The sequence below is a fragment of the Pteropus medius genome, unplaced genomic scaffold (genome assembly GCF_902729225.1).
Source record: "Pteropus medius unplaced genomic scaffold, Ma_sr-lr_union100, whole genome shotgun sequence".
Classification (NCBI taxonomy): domain Eukaryota; kingdom Metazoa; phylum Chordata; class Mammalia; order Chiroptera; family Pteropodidae; genus Pteropus; species Pteropus medius.
In genome coordinates this window covers 536,315-554,305 of record NW_024342473.1, presented here as the reverse complement: position 1 = coordinate 554,305, position 17,991 = coordinate 536,315, and the positions used below count along the sequence as shown (strand labels likewise).

The 17,991-nt window shown below is 37.1% G+C and overlaps 1 protein-coding gene and 1 pseudogene across 2 annotated transcripts in view; one reads left to right on the top strand and one right to left on the bottom strand.

Annotated features, from left to right (window-relative positions):
• Window positions 1–8,089, top strand: part of PHC3 (polyhomeotic homolog 3) — an 80,873-nt gene extending 72,784 nt beyond the window's left edge. For both annotated transcript variants that reach the window (XR_005653320.1, XR_005653316.1), the window contains exons 18-19: window positions 724–849; window positions 2,668–8,089. The gene's annotated coding sequence lies outside the window, so the exon portion shown is untranslated. The remainder of the gene's footprint in view (window positions 1–723; window positions 850–2,667) is intronic.
• Window positions 8,090–8,428: 339 nt separating this feature from the next.
• LOC120604374 (60S acidic ribosomal protein P0-like) lies at window positions 8,429–9,042 on the bottom strand (annotated as a pseudogene).
• Window positions 9,043–17,991: the final 8,949 nt, after the last annotated feature.

The following is a 17,991-nucleotide window of genomic DNA, read 5'->3' as shown; positions in this document are numbered from 1 at the left end:
TCAGTCATGACTATTTTTCTTTAACATACTCTCATGGCCATAAATCTACCATGTCATAAGTTCACTTATTAAGGTACACAAATAATGGGTCTGTTTACACACATGTGTGTGCATATATGCAAAGACAGTTATAAAAAATCATTTAGTACCTATAGTCATAACTATAGGTATAAAAGAACCAATGAAACAAGTTTTCTTGTATGCTCAGCTTATTTTCTATACTCAACTATACCACGTAGTTTAACTTGACCCTCTCCTGAAAAAGTTCCATTCCAGATTTGAGATATGATATACAAGGACCATGGACTCGTGATTACAACCTTGACAAATGCCACTGGCCTTAGATGTGTGTTACTTGGATAAGGAGTGCAGATGGAATGATAAGACCACGTGCAGCCCTCCTCTGCCAAGAAAAAAAACAGGCCTAGTTTTAAATAGCAAATGTTGGTTTAGAATGGGGGTAAGGAAGGGAAGTAGTGCGGGTTTATATTTATAAAGACCCATTTAAAAAAAAGTACCTTTGGAGTCATGATTATCTGTATAAAATCACTTCATCCTTAATAATTCCTATTAAAATAAGCTAAGGAATCCACATTTAGGCAACATCTAAGGGATGTTACCCAAGTTTCCATTTCATCACTGAATTCCAGAGTGGGGCCGACTGGAAGGCCAGAAAAGCAGGCTAGTCCCTGGAGAAGGGAAGTAACTCTGAGTGTCTCCTAGGAGCTAAGGAAGGCCATCAAAGGTGCAGGAGGAGGAGGAGGACCAGCTACAGCTACCAAGGCACTAACCAAGAACCTCCTTAGAAGAGGATGTGAAGAAGGAAGACAGGTGTCTGAAATGGAATATGTAAGAGAATCATAAAGCTCGAAGAAGCTTTCAAGATGGGGGGTGAGGAGGGGGAGGATACCCAGGAAAGATGTGCAACTTGAGGCAATAAAAAGCACCTGAAAGGAAGTGTATCAGAAAATGAGGTTTGGGTCATTTTATAATGGTTCCTGAATCTCATAATCATGGAAATCAATCAATACTTTTCAAGGTGATACCACTTTTATACCCCACTTCTCCTTTAAAACCACTAAAAATTATTCAAAATTCAAACATTTTATTCTTTAAACCAACTCCTAGGATAAGAAAAGTCTTTTGATAGGCAACCTGTCCAGAACTGTCCCTTGAAAAATGTTCACATTAACTCTAGGGATTCAGAGATTGATGAGATACAGTTCTTTTCCTGAATAATTTTTTAAAGAACTTATGAACCAACTCATATTGCTTCCATACAACTTAAAAACTTAATGTAGAAGTCCTGTCAAGGCATCGTTGGGCTTGCTCTGTGACCTGGCCAGTTTAGAAGTATTAGCAGGGCCTGAAGGAAACAAACCATGATTTCTTTTCACTGACCCAGTGTCTGCTTTTCTATTTATAATCCAATTAATTCTTTAAAAAACTAAAACACCGAACAAACCCCACCATACTTACTCTGCTTTCTCCAGTAGGTCTTTCTTGGCCGATGACCTTCCTATTTTACTTCGGTTTTATGGCCTTCAATTATCTTACTTTCTCGGTTCCCTGCATAGCAAAATGCCACATGAATAAACATTGCGAAAGACAGAAAACAAAAATAACCATCACTAACAGCTATCTTAGTAATTGGAGTTCCTTATAACTGGCTCCAGATCTCTGCTTAGAAAAGCTATAACTTTGTGGGATTACAGCCAGTAACTAACTGCTTATAATCTTTCCAGCAAAAGGAAGAAAAGGGACACTTAGATTGAGAGTCCACCAAAGCCCCTGAGATATGGGTGCATGTGATATGGCATCTATTTTAAGAAATCTTGCTCATATTGTAGTTTCACCCATGGGTTTTGGAGTGTAAATTAGCAGTTTTCATCCTGTTTGGTTACAGGACCCTTTGACACTTATTGCATGTTAGCATAAATCATATTTTTTTAAAATGAAAAAGTAAGGTAGCACTGTTGGACACTTCACAAATTGCTTTAGTGTCTGGCTCAATAGCAGACAGCTGAATTCTCATCTATACTTAATCAGTTGCAATATCACACCACGTAACTTTTGAAAAGTCCTCTGTACATTGATGATTGAGTAAAAAAATCTCTTTTCTAAATAGATAGTAAACTTAATAACTTCATAGTAATATTATAATCAGTTGTATTATGCATACTCAGAAAAGTTTAACAAAACCACGTGCATGAAACAGTACAATGGGAAGATGAGCACAGCTAACATGGTCTATTGCACAAAAAAACGGAATTAGCTCTAGCTGGATTTGCTGATCCTGATGAGTGGAGAAATCCTATGGGAGAAATTGTGTATTGAACCTTGCCCAGGGCTTTTACATACCTTTCATACATTCCTTACAGTAATCATAAAAGGTATGTATTATTTTTCCCCAGGAGGAAACAGGCTTAATAAGCATACTTCCTGAGATTGCATGACTGATAAGTGTTGGAGCTGAAGTGCAGTCTCGGGTCTGATTTCAAAGCTTGTGTTCTGCAGTGAGTCTCAATGGCTCAGCTCACAACTGGAAATGTAGAAAGGGACCCAATTTATGTATGTGAAAGAGCTTTACAAAAAGGTGACATTCAAATGACAGTGATTATGTTGATTATTGGAAGTTTCAGCAAGTTTTTTTTTTTTTTTTTGCAGAAATTGGCAAGCTGATTCTACAATTTTATATGGAAATGTAAAGGACCTAGCAGAGCCAAAATAATTTTTAAGAAAAAAAGTTGGAGGACTTACACTACCTGACTTTAAGACTTGCTATTAAAGGTACAGAAATAAAGAGAGTGGGTATTAACATAAGGAGAGTCCTATAAGTCAACAGAACAGAAGAGAATCCAAAAGTAGACCTAACCATTTATAGCCAGTTGATTTTCAACAAAACTGTAAGGTAATTCAGTGGGGAAAAGGACAACCTTTTCTAAAAATGGTACTGGAAAGTGATATCCATATGGGAAGAAATTAACCTTAACCGTTAACCTCACACCAATACAGAAAAATAAACTCAAAGTGGAGGATAAGACTAAATGCAGAAGTGAAACATATTTCTAGGGAAAAAAAAAAAAATCTTTCTGATCCTGCATTAGACATATTAGTTTCCAAGAGCTGCCATAACAATTACCACTGGGTGGCTCAAACAACAGAAATTTATTCTTGCACAGTTCTGGAGGCTAGAAGTCTGAAATCAGGTGTCAGCAGAGTTGTGTTCCCTCTGAAGGCTCTGGAGGAGAATCCTTCCATACCTCTTACAGCTTCTGGTGGCTCCTAGCATTCTTGGCTTGTGACAGCATCACAGCAATCTCCGTTTTTACATTGCCTTCTCCCCTGGTGCATCTCATTGTGTGTCCTCTCCTCTTTTTGCAAGAACACTGGTCAGGGGATTTACATCATACCCTGATCTGGTATGATCATACCTTAATTACATATGCAAAAACCTATTTCCAAATAAGGTGACATTCTGGACGGACATGAACTTTGGGGCACACTAGTCAACCCACAACACCAGGCTTGGCTTTCTTAGGACATGCACTCGTGCAAATACATGAGTTGATAAATTGGACTTTGTTGAAAAAACAAACACCTCTTCGAAAGCATAGTTAAGAAAATGAAAAGGCAAGCTACAAACTGGGAAAAAATATTCACCATAAATATCTGACCAATGACTTGGATCCAGAATATAAAAGAACTCTTACAACTCAATAAAGTAGCCCATTAGAAAATGGGCAAAAGGTTTGAATAGACACATTGGAGAAATGCAAATGAAAACTCCAAGCAGGTACCACCTCACACACACTAGAACAGCTAAAATTAAAAGACTGACGTGTGTTGGCAAAGAAAGAGAACTCAGACATTGTTTAAATAGTTTGGAGGTTTCTTACAATGTTAAACATCCAATTACCATTTCATCCAGTAATACTACTCGTAGGTATTTACTCAAGAGAAATGAAAACTTACATCCACAAAAAGACCCACAAAAGTGTGTTGCAGCTTTATTTGCCATGGCTTCAAACTGGAAATATTCCATATACCTGACACAAATGAGTACAGATGGTTTGCTTTCACTTATATGGAATTCTACAACAGCAAAACAAACCTATCAGGCTGGACAGACCACCAGTGGAACTCTGGGGCCAAGCGGAGGCAGAGGAGCACCAGGGACTTTTGTAGAGATGAACGTGTTCTATATGTGGATTGAGATGGTAGTTCAACAAATGTATATACATTTTTCAAAATTCAAATTACACTGAAAATGAGTGCATTTTATTACATTTTTAAAGGCTGTACATATCAGTATTGGATATGAAATTAAAAACCTAGAATTAATTTAAATATCCAACAATAGGAAATTGGCTGCATAAATTATGACACAACTTCCACTGAAGATGGTTTTTTGAATAAATGTAATTCTACTCCCTCTCATACCACTAAAACATCAATAAATTGAGTTTGTAACTGATTCTAAAATGAACAAGCAAACCAAATTTGTCACATTTAAGGACACTAGGGAACCAAGTCATTATGTTTTTAAACTGGTAAATACAGGGAAAGAATCAAGCATTTTTCCTGTCTTTTCTATACTAACTGTACTACTTGGTGACAAAAAAAAGTGAGAGGATATCTACTTTTTTACAAGTACTCTAATAAGTGAATAAATAATAATGAAATTTGAAAACTGTCATTTTGGGACCCCTTATGTACTTGTGGAAGCAGCCAATGGTCATCAACAGCTACGAACACCCAAGGGAGAGATGAAGGATGCACCACTACCTATGAAATGGACTTGCTAAAAACTTAGGACCCGATTAGCCTGTAGATTCAACTATTTATGTACAAAAAAAAAAAAAGAGCACAAAAGAACATGTTAACCCCATGGGATGCAGTAAGCAAAATCCAGATGGTGGTAAACGCTACCGGACAGAGAACTTACTTCTTCAAATAAACTATCAACAACAACACAAAAGATTAAATGAGACTAATGATATAGCAACTAAGTGCAATGTGTAGAACTTATCTGAATTCGTTAGAACAAAGAATTACAACTGGGAATTTGAACATTGATTAGAAATTTGAGGATATCAAGGAATTACTAATTTTTGGCATGATAATAGTATTTTGTTGTGATGGGCAGAATTGTGTTCCACCAAAATTCCTATGTTGAAGCCCTAAATTCTAGTACCTCAGAATATGACTGTATTTGGAGATGGAGCCTTTAAATGAGGTCATATGGGTGGTCCCTAATCCAGTCTGACCAGTAGCCTTATAAGAAGGGGAGACACCAGGGATGGGTGCACACAGAGGAACAGTGATGTGGGAACACAATAAGAAAGTGGCCATCTGTAAGCCAAGGGAAGGTCTCAGGAGAGACAAACCTGTTGAGACCTTGATTTTGGACTTCGAGCTTCCAGAATTATGAGGAAATAGATGTCTGTTAAGCCAGTCTATGGTGTTTGTTATGGCAGCCCGAATACATATGGTTATTTTTAAAAATATTTAAAAAATACATACTGCAATATTTACAGGTGAGATGTTTTCTGGAATTTGCTTTGAAACACAGTATGTGTTTGGTGGGCACTGATGGGAGTGTAAATAGGGCAGGACTATCTATGAGTTAATGGTTATCCTATTTGTGTATCTGCTTGAAATTTTTTGTAGTTTTTTTTTTTTTAAAGACATGAACTTCCAGGACAAAAGAATGTGAGAGTAGACACCAGGAAAAAAAAATCCAGAGGCTAGAAAAACAATTGGATGAATGGCAAATGACTTAGCATCTTGCTACTCAAAAGTGTGGTCCAAGGAACAGTAGCATAAGCATCATCAAGGAGCTTGTTATGAATACAGTTACAGAATCTCAGGTTCCAACATGGATTCATTGGATCAATTTGCATTTTAATAAAATCCTCAGGTGAATCTCATATACTGATAATAGACAAGAAAGCTAGCAGTGCTGATAAAGCACAGTGCCAACCTAATTTATACCTCGGGACCCTCGAAAGGCTGAGGAACTGTTGGCCCAGATAACTTTGAAAAGGGATGCAAAGATGGGGCAAATGAAACAAACAGGTCCCAGATCCCTTCCCTGACTCAGTGCAACAGGTGACTGTCTCGCCCCAGCTACGGACTAAGAATGGGGGTTTTCTCCTCGGGCAAGTGTAAAACAGGGTCTCTGGACTGTGGGAAGAGCTGCAGACAGAGTGGTTCAATGCTGAAAATGGAGTCTGAGTAAAAATATACATATCGAAAGTTGAGACTTCTCTTCCTCACCTGGATTTCAGGAATACCATTATCCAAAACATAAATATCCACAAGTCCTCCTCTAGTGATCAGCCTAGATATAAATAGGTAAAAGTACTGACATTGAGTCTTCCCTACGGACACATTCTAGATAGCACCCTACCCAAAAAATATGACTAGACATCCAAAGATCCTCAGTCAAAGAAAATCTCTACTATGAAAAGTCAAACCCACAAGCAGAAAAATAACTTGGAGGAAAAAGATACCATGCTAGAAGAAAACTTTATTTAGAAATTCATTGTTTTCAGGGAGAAAATATTGCATCCATGGAACAAAAGGAGGAAACTGTTTAAAACAACAGAAAATAAGAAGGCACTCTTGGGAAATAAAAATATGATGGCAGACATGATAAACTGAACAGAAGTTAGAAAATAAAGTTCAGGCCATTTCCCAGAAAACACAGAACAATAGATGGAGAAAAGGATAAGAAAGAGATTCAATCCAGCAGGTGGAAAATCTGAATAATGGGAGTCAGAGAAAGAGAATAAACCGAAGGGGAGCAAACCAAAGAAAAGCATATAATATTCTCTAGAACTAATAACAGTAAGAGTCCATCAGTGGCCACCTTGATAGAGGAAAACAGACCCACACTGAGGCACAGCAAAATTTCAAAACAATGATAAGAGAAGAGATTACCAATTCTCAAGACGAAAAAACAGATTTCATAGAAAGAATTAAGAGTAAATTAAAAACGAGTAAATGAAGGGAAAGAATAAAGGAATTACCCTGCTTTATACAAGAGGTACTACTGGATAACCAAGTAGTAGATGAGGGGAAGTATCTCTTCAAAGAGTGTTCCAATTTCTAAATGAAAAATAAATCTCAGATTTAGCATTCCACCATTTTGTAATTAGCTCTTCTCCCTCAACCTCCCATCCCTGAGTTAAGAGATGTAGACATTAAGCACCTATTGCTATGATCATCACAATGGGAAAGAAATCAGACATTTTGTGCCTCCTAGAGACTAAACCTGAGTCTGATCAAATCTCTGGATCCAGCTGCCAATATGCAAGAAATATAGAGAACACAAAACTGGAGACAATCCAGATTTCTATCAACAAATGAATGGATAAACAAAACAGTGGTATATCCATACAATGGAACACTCCTCAGCAATGAAAAGGAAGCAACTGTCAGTACATGCAACAACACGGATGAATCTCAAAATAATTATGCTGAGTGAAAGAGGCCAGGCTCAAAAAGAATGCTTTATGATTCTATTTACATAAAATCTTAGAAAATATAAACGCACCTATAGGTGTGTTAGCTATCCTGATGGGGTATTTTCATGGGTGTAGACATGGCAAAAGATATCAAATTCTACACATTAAATATGTGCAGTTCGTTGTATGCCAATTATACTTCAATAAAGCTGTTTTTAAAAAAGTAAAGAGATACAGAGGACAGAGGGACATACTGAGCTGTATTGTATCACGAGTGTGCAATCAGCAAAAGTCATACTGTGGAAAACTCTAAAGGTCCAGCGGTCTAGTTCTTCAACAGAACAAGGGAGAAAAAGGCTCGGAGAAGTCATCTATACAGTGAAAGACATGTAAAAAGACATCTTAAATAATGTTTTAAAGGGTAAAAAGCGGGGAGAGGGGCTGGGGTTTGGAGAGGTCACACGGAAGGGGCTGACAGAGCAGTTTTAGTTCTTTATCTGAGAGATAAGTTACAAGGGTGGTCACCTTATGATAATTCATTAAGCTCTACATGTTTGTGTATGCGTTATGATTCTGTATCTTATTTTTCAATAAAAAGATATTTAAAAAAATCAGGGTGGAGTCAGGCTTCTACGCAACACTGGAAACCAGAGATACTTTTAACTCCAAGGTACTGACAAGTTCAAATGTAAACGACACTTCCTGGCATAAAAACCACAGGCAAAGTCAAAAGAAAATGACAAACTAGAAAAAAATTACAAAATATTAATCTCCCAAATTTATAAAGAACTCCTGGAAATCAAACAGGAAAAAGATCACAAGCCCAAGTAATATGAGCAAAGGATCTGAAGGGACAATTCACAAAAAAAGGATAAATGGGTTTAAACATGAAAAGATCAGCATTACTCGTTAAATCAAAATTTTTTTTAAACTCGGAATTTAAACTATACTGTTTGCCCCTTAAGAGAGAGGGCTGTAGATGCTGCCACTGTCAAACGCCTGCTGGCCGAGGAGCTGGGAGGGGAAGACGGGTGTCCAGCACGTTCAGCAGTGTGGCTTCGCTGGCTCCCACTGTCTCCAGGCGTCATCGGCTGCGTGTCACTTAGGATTTCAGTGGCGCCTCTGAAGATTTTAGTGGTGACGCCTGAAGCCTGGAAAGAGGAGGTGTTCTCAGGCCACAGACCAGTGTTCTGGGCTGGCACAGAGACCTCACATGGGGCCATGGCACCAGCACAGGCGGCACCTGGCACCTTATTGTCCAGCAGCACGTCGCTGATCTCAGGTGAGGTCCTCCCTCGTGAACGTAAAGCCCACATGCTTGTGGACATGAGGTGACAGTTCCTCTAGAGCTGGGCCGTTTTCCAGGTGCCCCGGGATGGCCTCATGCACCTCAATGTTCTTGCCCGTCGGCATCACAGCTTTCCCGCAGATGGACATGCAGATCTGCTGCACCTGTCTGGAGCCCACGGTCTGCTCCCACAGTGAAGCAGTTGGGATAATCATCCAAAAGTTGGATGATCCCAAGGAAGTAGTTGGGCTTCCAGGTCTCCATGTCTTCCCTGGGCATCTGGGCGGTACATGAGGGATTGCCATACAGCATTTAAAAACAATGTCACTCTCATGACACATGCCTGGCAAGAGCGACTCTGACATTTTTGAAGACTAGGCTAATTGTCTTGTAGAATATTGCACAATTTGTCCATGTAATTGTTGCTTCAGTATTAGATAAACATTTTTTTCAAGAACACTATCTGGATTATGTGTCCCATTATGTCAGTTTGTCTCAAACTGGTCATGCGAAGTTAGATCACCTAATTAAGGACATCTCTGCCAAATTTTTCTAGTATGGGGTACCTTTTCCCTTTTGTAATCAATAATTAATCCCTAGAGTATAATACCTTGAGAGTGTTAGACTATGCTGTTCCAAAACGAAGTTTCATTTAATAGTTTTAACATCCATCCATCATCTTTGCCTGAATCAATTACCATATTGGGAATTATAAAATAGTAACTTTCTATGATTCATTCTGCTTTTATGAGCTGGCAATTTTTCCCTGGATTCATGGACTTATTCAGTGTGTTATAATCCACTGCCACCATTATTCTTTTGAATACCTACATTTTTCTAAATGTGTGCTGTCAGAGTTCCTCCAAGCTGGCTCCTGTATCCTCTTGACAAATTCTGGTCTTCAGACACTTGTTTACAGAGCCACCCAGTGACCTGATATACCCATTCGGACTGTTAAGTGAGAGAAATAAACTTGTATTGGATTTGCGCCATTACATTTTTTGTCAATTTTTACAGCATTTTAGCCATCCTACTTAATACAAAATACTTCTAATTATTCCTTTTCATATCCCTCCCCTCTTGGTATGTTGCAAAATAGTAACTCTCTAATTCTATGATTCATTGCTTCTGTTGCAAAAGTTATCTATTGTAAGCCTTCACTCTTTTACCTGTTCTCGGCCTCATGTAAGTATTCTTAACCTGAGCACTGACTTATGAAATGTGGTATTCTGCATGTACTTATATTACAGTTACTGAGGGCTCAACTGCATTGTGATTCATCACGGCACTGGGGCTTTTTCTGCCAGGAACAGGCACAGAGCCAATCATTCTCTAATTTGAACTTCCTACTTACAAAATTAATTAGCCTGCATTTGACTTGTCCAATTTCTAAGTACCTAATTTATCCAGCATCTCTGGCACACAAATAAACATACACACAATACATTACTGGTCAGGGATTAAAACTGATTAAATAGTATCCCAGACTATTCTCTGAAAGGTTAACTGAAAAGTGTTGTTTCACACCAGCACCAAATCCTTTATGTCTCTGTATGATCTTCTCACTATATAACTGTGGTATCATCTGAACTAAACTATGTTTCCCTGAGCCACTGATGATTATATTACACTTAATTAAATCAATGGCATGAGAAAGTCAAGATATATGTACCCTACTTCCTCTGGATCCTTACAACATTCTTGAAAAAATTGGGTTACACTGAAATGATTTAGTTTTCCATATAGCTACCATTAATTTTTACCCAATGCCCTAAGTTTGCTTGTAAATTAATATTCTGGTGATGCATATTTCCATATATCCCTCCCTCACAATGTGTCTTCTTATTTACTGCAAACTATACATCTGTATTCACTTCATCATTTTGGTAGGAAAAGATAATACAAGTATCATGTTCAGAATTAAGGAGAAAGGAATCCCCAAACTTTGTACTAGTCATTCAGGTTTTGCTACCAAATTTTAAGGAAGATATCAATAAATAGGAATATACCTAAAGAAGCAACAAATATGGGAAAGGGCTTCATAAGACAAACGGTTAAAGGGTCATAAGAATGGGAGTTGTTAAAAAGCAAGCTGTGTTAGTTTAGGAGCTAGTGTTTGTACCACCATCAGAAAGGTCTAAATACGTATGGGATGACTGTTTAGCAAACACGCTTATAAAAGGTTTAGTATTCAAAGGACACTTAAACTAGAGATTGCTTCTGAGCTCTCAATGACTGTCATCAACATTAGTTTTGCACTTAAAGGAAGGGGTTTAAGCATACAATGACCAAGAAAGTACCAATGAGAAATCATGCTCAACAGTTCCTGAGACCTCACTCACAGCCCCAAGCTACTGAACCCAGCTCCCGAGATGACTCAACCACCAGAGATGACACTGCTCAAGTTCAGTCGTCTGTGGTTTCCAAAACCATGGCTCTGTTTGTCATTTCTGAGAAAGTGAACCAGGCCAGTCACCTGAGGGAGATCTTCTCTCGCCATTATACAATCTGGAACAGGCTACCCAGTCAACCAGGGTCTAGTTCTCCCACAAGTCTTTGACAACAGCATCACAGACCTATACCAGCTTACTCTATTACCATAAACAGTTGCCTGTTTTGTTTCCACTCCCTCCAGAATCAGAAAATATAACATACCGATCTCTCCACAGATTGATTTTTTTAAAAGCAGCCTAATGGTAGAAGTTTCAGAGATTAAGAGAAATTTGGGGGAGCAGGTATGCCGCTTAGGTCAAATAATTCTACCTAAATACATATGGTGCTTTTTAGTTTATAAAGTGTTTTATGGAGATTGTCTAATTCAAAGTGTCTAAATTAAACTCCTGAACAGACCTCCATTCCATGAATGATGCCAAGATGTTCAAGTGTTACAAGTGAGTAAAATAGTAGTCTTTTCCCTAATTTGAGGTGAGGAGAAAGTGCCAACAAATGAAAAAGAGACATATTTACATACACAGAATGAAGGAAAACAAACTGTAGGATTATCCTGAAAGGTGCAGAAAAAGCTTCTGAGAAAATTAAACACTCATTCGTGATAAAAACTTCTTGGCAAAGTAGAAATTGAGAGAAATTTTCTTAACTGATAAAGGACCTATGAAAAATCTATAGCTGTTATATTTGTGAAAGACATTTTCCTGTGAAAATTGGGAACAAGACAAGGATATCTGCTCTGATCACTTCTATTCAACATTTTAGAATGTCATAGCCAGTTCAATAATGTAAGAAAAAAGGGCACAGAAATTAGAAAGATAAAGTAAAACTATTGATAGATGATGTTTATATATACAGAATATCTCAAGGCATCTACCAAAAATTTACTGGAATAAGTTAATTTAGTAAGATCGCAGATCAATATTTAAAATTGCATATAAAAATGTAAACAAGATTTGAAAGTGTAAAAACTACCATTTATAATAGACTCAAAAACATAAAATATATAGGAATAAGTCTTTTAAAATGTGTATAAAACATTAATGCTAAAAGCTGTAAAACACTGGTGAGAAAAACGACCTAACAAAGACTAATATTGTTAAGATGTCAATAGTCCCCAGTTTGAGATTTAATGTAGTCCTAATCAAAATCCGACCAGGCTTTTTTTGTAGAAATTGAGCAGCTCATCCTAAAATCTTTTGTATAGGAAATGCAAAGTGCCAGAATGGTCAAAAAAAGAATGAAGATGGAAGGCTTACACTACCTGATTTCAAGAGTGATAAACTACAGAACTGAAGACAAGTGTGGTACTGGCTTAAGAACAGACAAAAAGAACACAGTAGAGAATTCCAACAGTCCACTTGATTTACAAGAAAGTACCAATTCGAAGGAGGAAAGTCTTTTCAATAAATGGTGCTGGACCAAATGGATAGCAGAATGAAAAAGAACCACCTCAGTCTCGCCTCACACTATACAAACAAATTAGTTCAGGATGGATTGCGGGTCTAAAAATAAAAATTAATACTCTAAAGCTTCCAGAAGGAAAACAAAGGAATATATCTTTGCAAATACAACCTTGGGGTAGGTAAAGAATTCTTAACCAAACACAAAAGCACTAACCATAAAAGAAAAAAAAATGAATAAAGTGGACTTATTAAAATTAAACTCTTCTCATAAGAAAATGAAAAGGCAAGAAACACACTGGGAGAAAATATTCACATCTATCTAACAAAGGACTTGTGCCCATACTACCAGACAGACAGACAGACAGACAGACAGACTGACTGACTGACTATCTATCTACCTACACCTACCTACCTACCTACCTACCTACCTATCTATCTATCTATCTATCTATCTACCTACCTACCTACCTACCTACCTACCTACCTACCTACCTACCTATCTTGCCTACAAATCAATAGTAAAAAGACAGGTAAATCAAAACAAAAATGGTCAAAATACTTGAAAAGATACTTCAAAAGAAAAATGTGCAAATGGTCGCTAGCAAGTGAAAAGGTGCCTAGCATCATCAGCCATCAGGAAAAGGCTAAAACCACAATGACATACAATTTCATATCTATCAGATTAAAATTAAACCGATACCAAATATAAGAAAAGATATAAGAATGTAAAATGATACGACCCTCTGGATAACAGTCTGGCACTTTAATATACACCTATCCTATGATCTAGTACTTCCACTCCTAGGTATTCTACCCAGGAGAGAGAAAAATTTGTGTCCATAAGAGGACTTGTTTGACCACACCAAATGCTGGCAAGGATGTGGAACAGCAGGAACTCTCACTGCTAGTGGGAATGCAAAACAGTAGAGCCACTTTGGAAAACAATATGACAGTTTCTTACAAAATTCAACATATTCTTATCATACAATCCAGTAATTGTGCTCCTTGGTGTTTATCCACAGTAGTTGAAAACTTATGTCCACACAAAAATTTGTACGCAAGTATTTATAGCAGCATTATTCATAATTGCCAAAAGTGGGAAGCAACCAAGATGATCTCTGAAAGTGACTGGAAAAACTGTGATTATTCAGCACTTTATAAAAAGAGATCTATCAATCCATGAATAGACATGAAGAAAACTTAAACATATTATTAAGTGAAAGAAGCTGATATGAAAGAGCTATCTATTGGATGATTCCAACTATATGACATTCTGGAAAAGGCAAAACTATGGAGACAGTAAAAAGATCAGTGGTTCCCAGAGGTTAGAAGGGAAAGAGGGATGAATAAGCAGAGCACAGAGAATTTTTAGTATCACTCTGTATAATACTATAATGGTGAATACATGTCATTAGGTCCAATGACCTATGACTATCTAGAACTCTAGATAGCAACTGTGGTGGCTGGCAACCTACCCCAATAATGTTGTGAACTGGTGGGGAAAGGGATGACAGTGGTTGCTAGGGGTTTGAGATTTGGGGAGATGAATAGACAGAACACAGAGAATTTTTAGGGCAGTGAAAATACTCTGTATGATACTATAATGATGGGTACATGACATACATTTGTCCAAACGTACAGCATCCACAACAAACAAGAAGAGTGAACTGTAATGTAAGCTATGGATCTGGGGTGATTATGATGTTCGCCAACTGTAACAAATGTACCACTCTGATGTGGGACGTTGCTAATCGGGGAGGCTATGCATGTGTGGGGCAGGGTATATACAGGAAATTGTACCTTCTGTTTAATTTTGCTGTGAATCTAAAACTTCTCTAAAAGATAAAATCTATTTTAAAAAAAGACTTGTACAAAGTTAGGCAAATATTTCTTAGATATGTAATTAAAAGCACAAACTATAAAAGAAATTGATAACTGAGACTTTGACAATATTAAAATTTTTTTCTTTAAAAGGCAGCATTTAAAAAATAAAAAGATAAGTCATAAGTTAGGAGAAAATATTTACAAATCATATACATGATAAAGAACTTACCTCTAGAATTTAAAAAATATTTGAACATTTTTATTCAAATATTTTTATTTGAATATATAAAAAAATTTTGAAACTCAGTGAGATGACAGTGACAACTAACCCAATTTTAAACACGAGCAAAAGACTAAACTAGACATTTCACCAAAGAAGATATATGAATGACTAATAAGCACATGGAAAGGTGCTCAACATCATTAATCATTTGGAAAATGTAAATTAAAATTGCAGTGTGATACTACAATTTGGTTATAATCAAAATAACTAACAATATTGAGTGTTGGCCAAAATGTGAACAAATCAAATCTCTCATACAGTCATTTCTGGATAACAGTTTAGCAGTTTCTTAAAAAGTTAAAACATAAAGATATTATATTATCCAGTAATTACACTCCAGACTCAAGAGAAATTAAAATATAGGTCTATACAAATACCTGTATATGAATGTTCAGACACAAAACACCACATATTCTAGTATTCCATTTATAGAAAATATCCAAAAAAGGCAAGAGACAGAAAGCAGATGAATGGCTGCCTGGGCTTAGGGGTGAGGACTGGCATGAGGGAACTTTGGGGGTGATAGAAATATTCTAAAATTAGATTGTGGTGATGGCTGTACAAATCTATAATAATCACAGAACTGTACACTTACGATGAAATGACTTTATGGCACATAAACTACATCGCAATAAAATTTTTTTTAAAGGACTTGTACAAGAATGTTCATAGCAGCTTTATTTAAAATAGGCCAAAACTGGAAGCAATCCAAATGGTCTTCCAAGGAGAATGGATAAATTGTGGTATAATCAAAGAATGAAATATTGGCTATTAATAAAGAACAAGCTACACAACATGCATGAATCTCAAAAACATGTTGACAAAAGAAGACACTTTAGTTGTCCTATTGTATACTATATTCCATTTATAAAAGAGTGTTCTCTTTTTTTCTATTATTGTGTTGTGTTCCATTTATATGAAGTTACGAACAGGCAAAGTTCACTTTTGGTACTAGAAATCAGAACAGCAATTGCCTCTGAGGTAGAGAGATTGACTGCAAAGGGGCACAAGAGAACTTTCTGGAGCATGAAAATGCTTCTGTATTTTGACAGTGATGTTTTTTACATGGGTGTATACATGTATCAAAATGCAACAATTAGGATCTGTGTATTTTACTATATGTACCTCAGTAAGTTTTTAAATGATTAAAAATGCCAAAAAAAGACATACTGCTAGTCAAACTATGAAATCAATCAATCCTATTTATTTTCAGATCCAAAGAAGATATGGTGTGTATCAATTTTGAAATCATAACATGTTGAACAGTTAATATAAATGACTGGATAATAATTTAATACTCATTTTTAAATGTTTTAATTATGCCATGTGATACATACACATATGTATATTTAACATATGTATGGTATAAAACAGTCAAACTCATTTATTCTTTGTATATTCATTCACTCATTTACTCCAAAAATACTTATGGAAGACCAAAAATATATTCTAGGCATCCAAGTTCAAACAGTGGCTCAATCACAAATACAATGCTGATATTTCACTTTTATATCAAAATCTGAGTGTACCTTACAGAATAAAGTTTACTTAACAGGAGTTTCCTGGTTTGCTTGTGGGAGGAAAAGTGTTAGATAACAAAACAGACCCAAACATGAAACAAAAACAAATTCGATGCCAGTCAGGTCCAGTAGATTCAGGACTTGTAAGTTAGATCCTGATTTCAAGCCTCTATTAACTGCAGGTCTTTCTGCTCCACCTCCCGCCCTCTCCAGCCACAGGAAGGCAAGGCTAACTTGTGCAAACACCCCTTGAAGGAAGTTGCTGCCTGATCAGCGGCATCTATTACAACTTGGGACTCAAGCCAGGAGCAAGGAAACGCCGCCACCACAGGCAGCCACCTACCTTTCTGGTAACTTCTCCTCCACTCCCCCAGACACTTTTGAGTCTGCTCTAGGCCGGGGCTGGAGGTGTGATGACTAACTAGGCATGGCTGCTGCACCCCAGAAGAGTTTGTCTACAGACCACACTACCCACTGCTGTGGAGGGTGCAGTGTCCGGGCACCTCCTACACTCCTGTTGCATTTTAAAGAGTGTTTAAAATGTTCATGCCTTTTGACCCAGTACCTCCACTCCAGAGATTTATCATAAGAAAATAATCAGAGTTGAATGAAATAATTACTACATGAGCAGCTCACTTCAGCATACTTAACATACAGAACACTCTCCTGCTCCAAAAGAATCAAAACAACTTAAATGCCTAACAAGAGGGAAGTAATCAAATGAATTACGATAGTCATAAGATAGACTACTATCTGCAGCCATGAAAAAAAAAAAAAGCTTTTCAGAAAAATTAAAGACCTGGAAAATGCTGACATATAATGTTAAACAACAGAAGCAAAATTAAAAACTGTATATATCAGGGCTTCTCACAGGAGGACATAATGGAATTCCCCCTGCCTCCCAGAGATTCTGCTGATCCCTGAATCAATGTCACTGAGGGAATGTGCTCTTGTCCTTAGATAGTCCTACTGAATGGGGGATGGGGAGGTTAAAAACCAGTGGTGCAGAATGAGTTGCTCTAAGATGTACCACTCTGGCATGCAGATTATTTCAGCTGAAAATAATCAAGGCCCAGAAGGCTCAGGAAGAAACTGACCTTCTCCCCTACTGCTTAAAAGAATTCAAAAGACTTACTCCAGGCAGGAAGCTACCATCATGAGATGACTATATTTTAATATGAGCTAGGTGTGACTGACAAGGAGAACCTAGAAAGGCCTATTTGACAAAGTCTCCTCTCTGTGCCATTTTCAAGATGACCCAATACACATTTGTTTACTAAACAATAACTCTTTTCATCTTGCTGTGAATTGCCTTACTTACCCCTAAGTTCTGAATGATATATATACCTCATTTTGCCTTGCTGTCTTTGGAATTTTCATGCTTAAGTGAATTCCCCATATTAAAACTTGATTTTTTTCTGTTAATCTGCTGTATGTCATTTGAATTATCTGACCAGTCAGAAGAACTTTAAGGGAAAAGGGGAAAGAAAAGAAAACTTTTTACTATTTAAAACCTTTGATTCAATAATTATTAAGTAATTATTCTTATAGGAATCTGTCCCAAATAATGTGAACTGGAATCAAAATGTAAAAACACTGTCTCTACTCACACTTCTGACACCAAATGTGTAGGTTTTTCTATACCAATCAATTCTAACACTAACTACCCAGAATTAGTGCAGACCCCACAGGTAGAGGGCTCAGTCCCACAAGACTGCTTCCCACTTTAGATGCCACTTATAAGTTC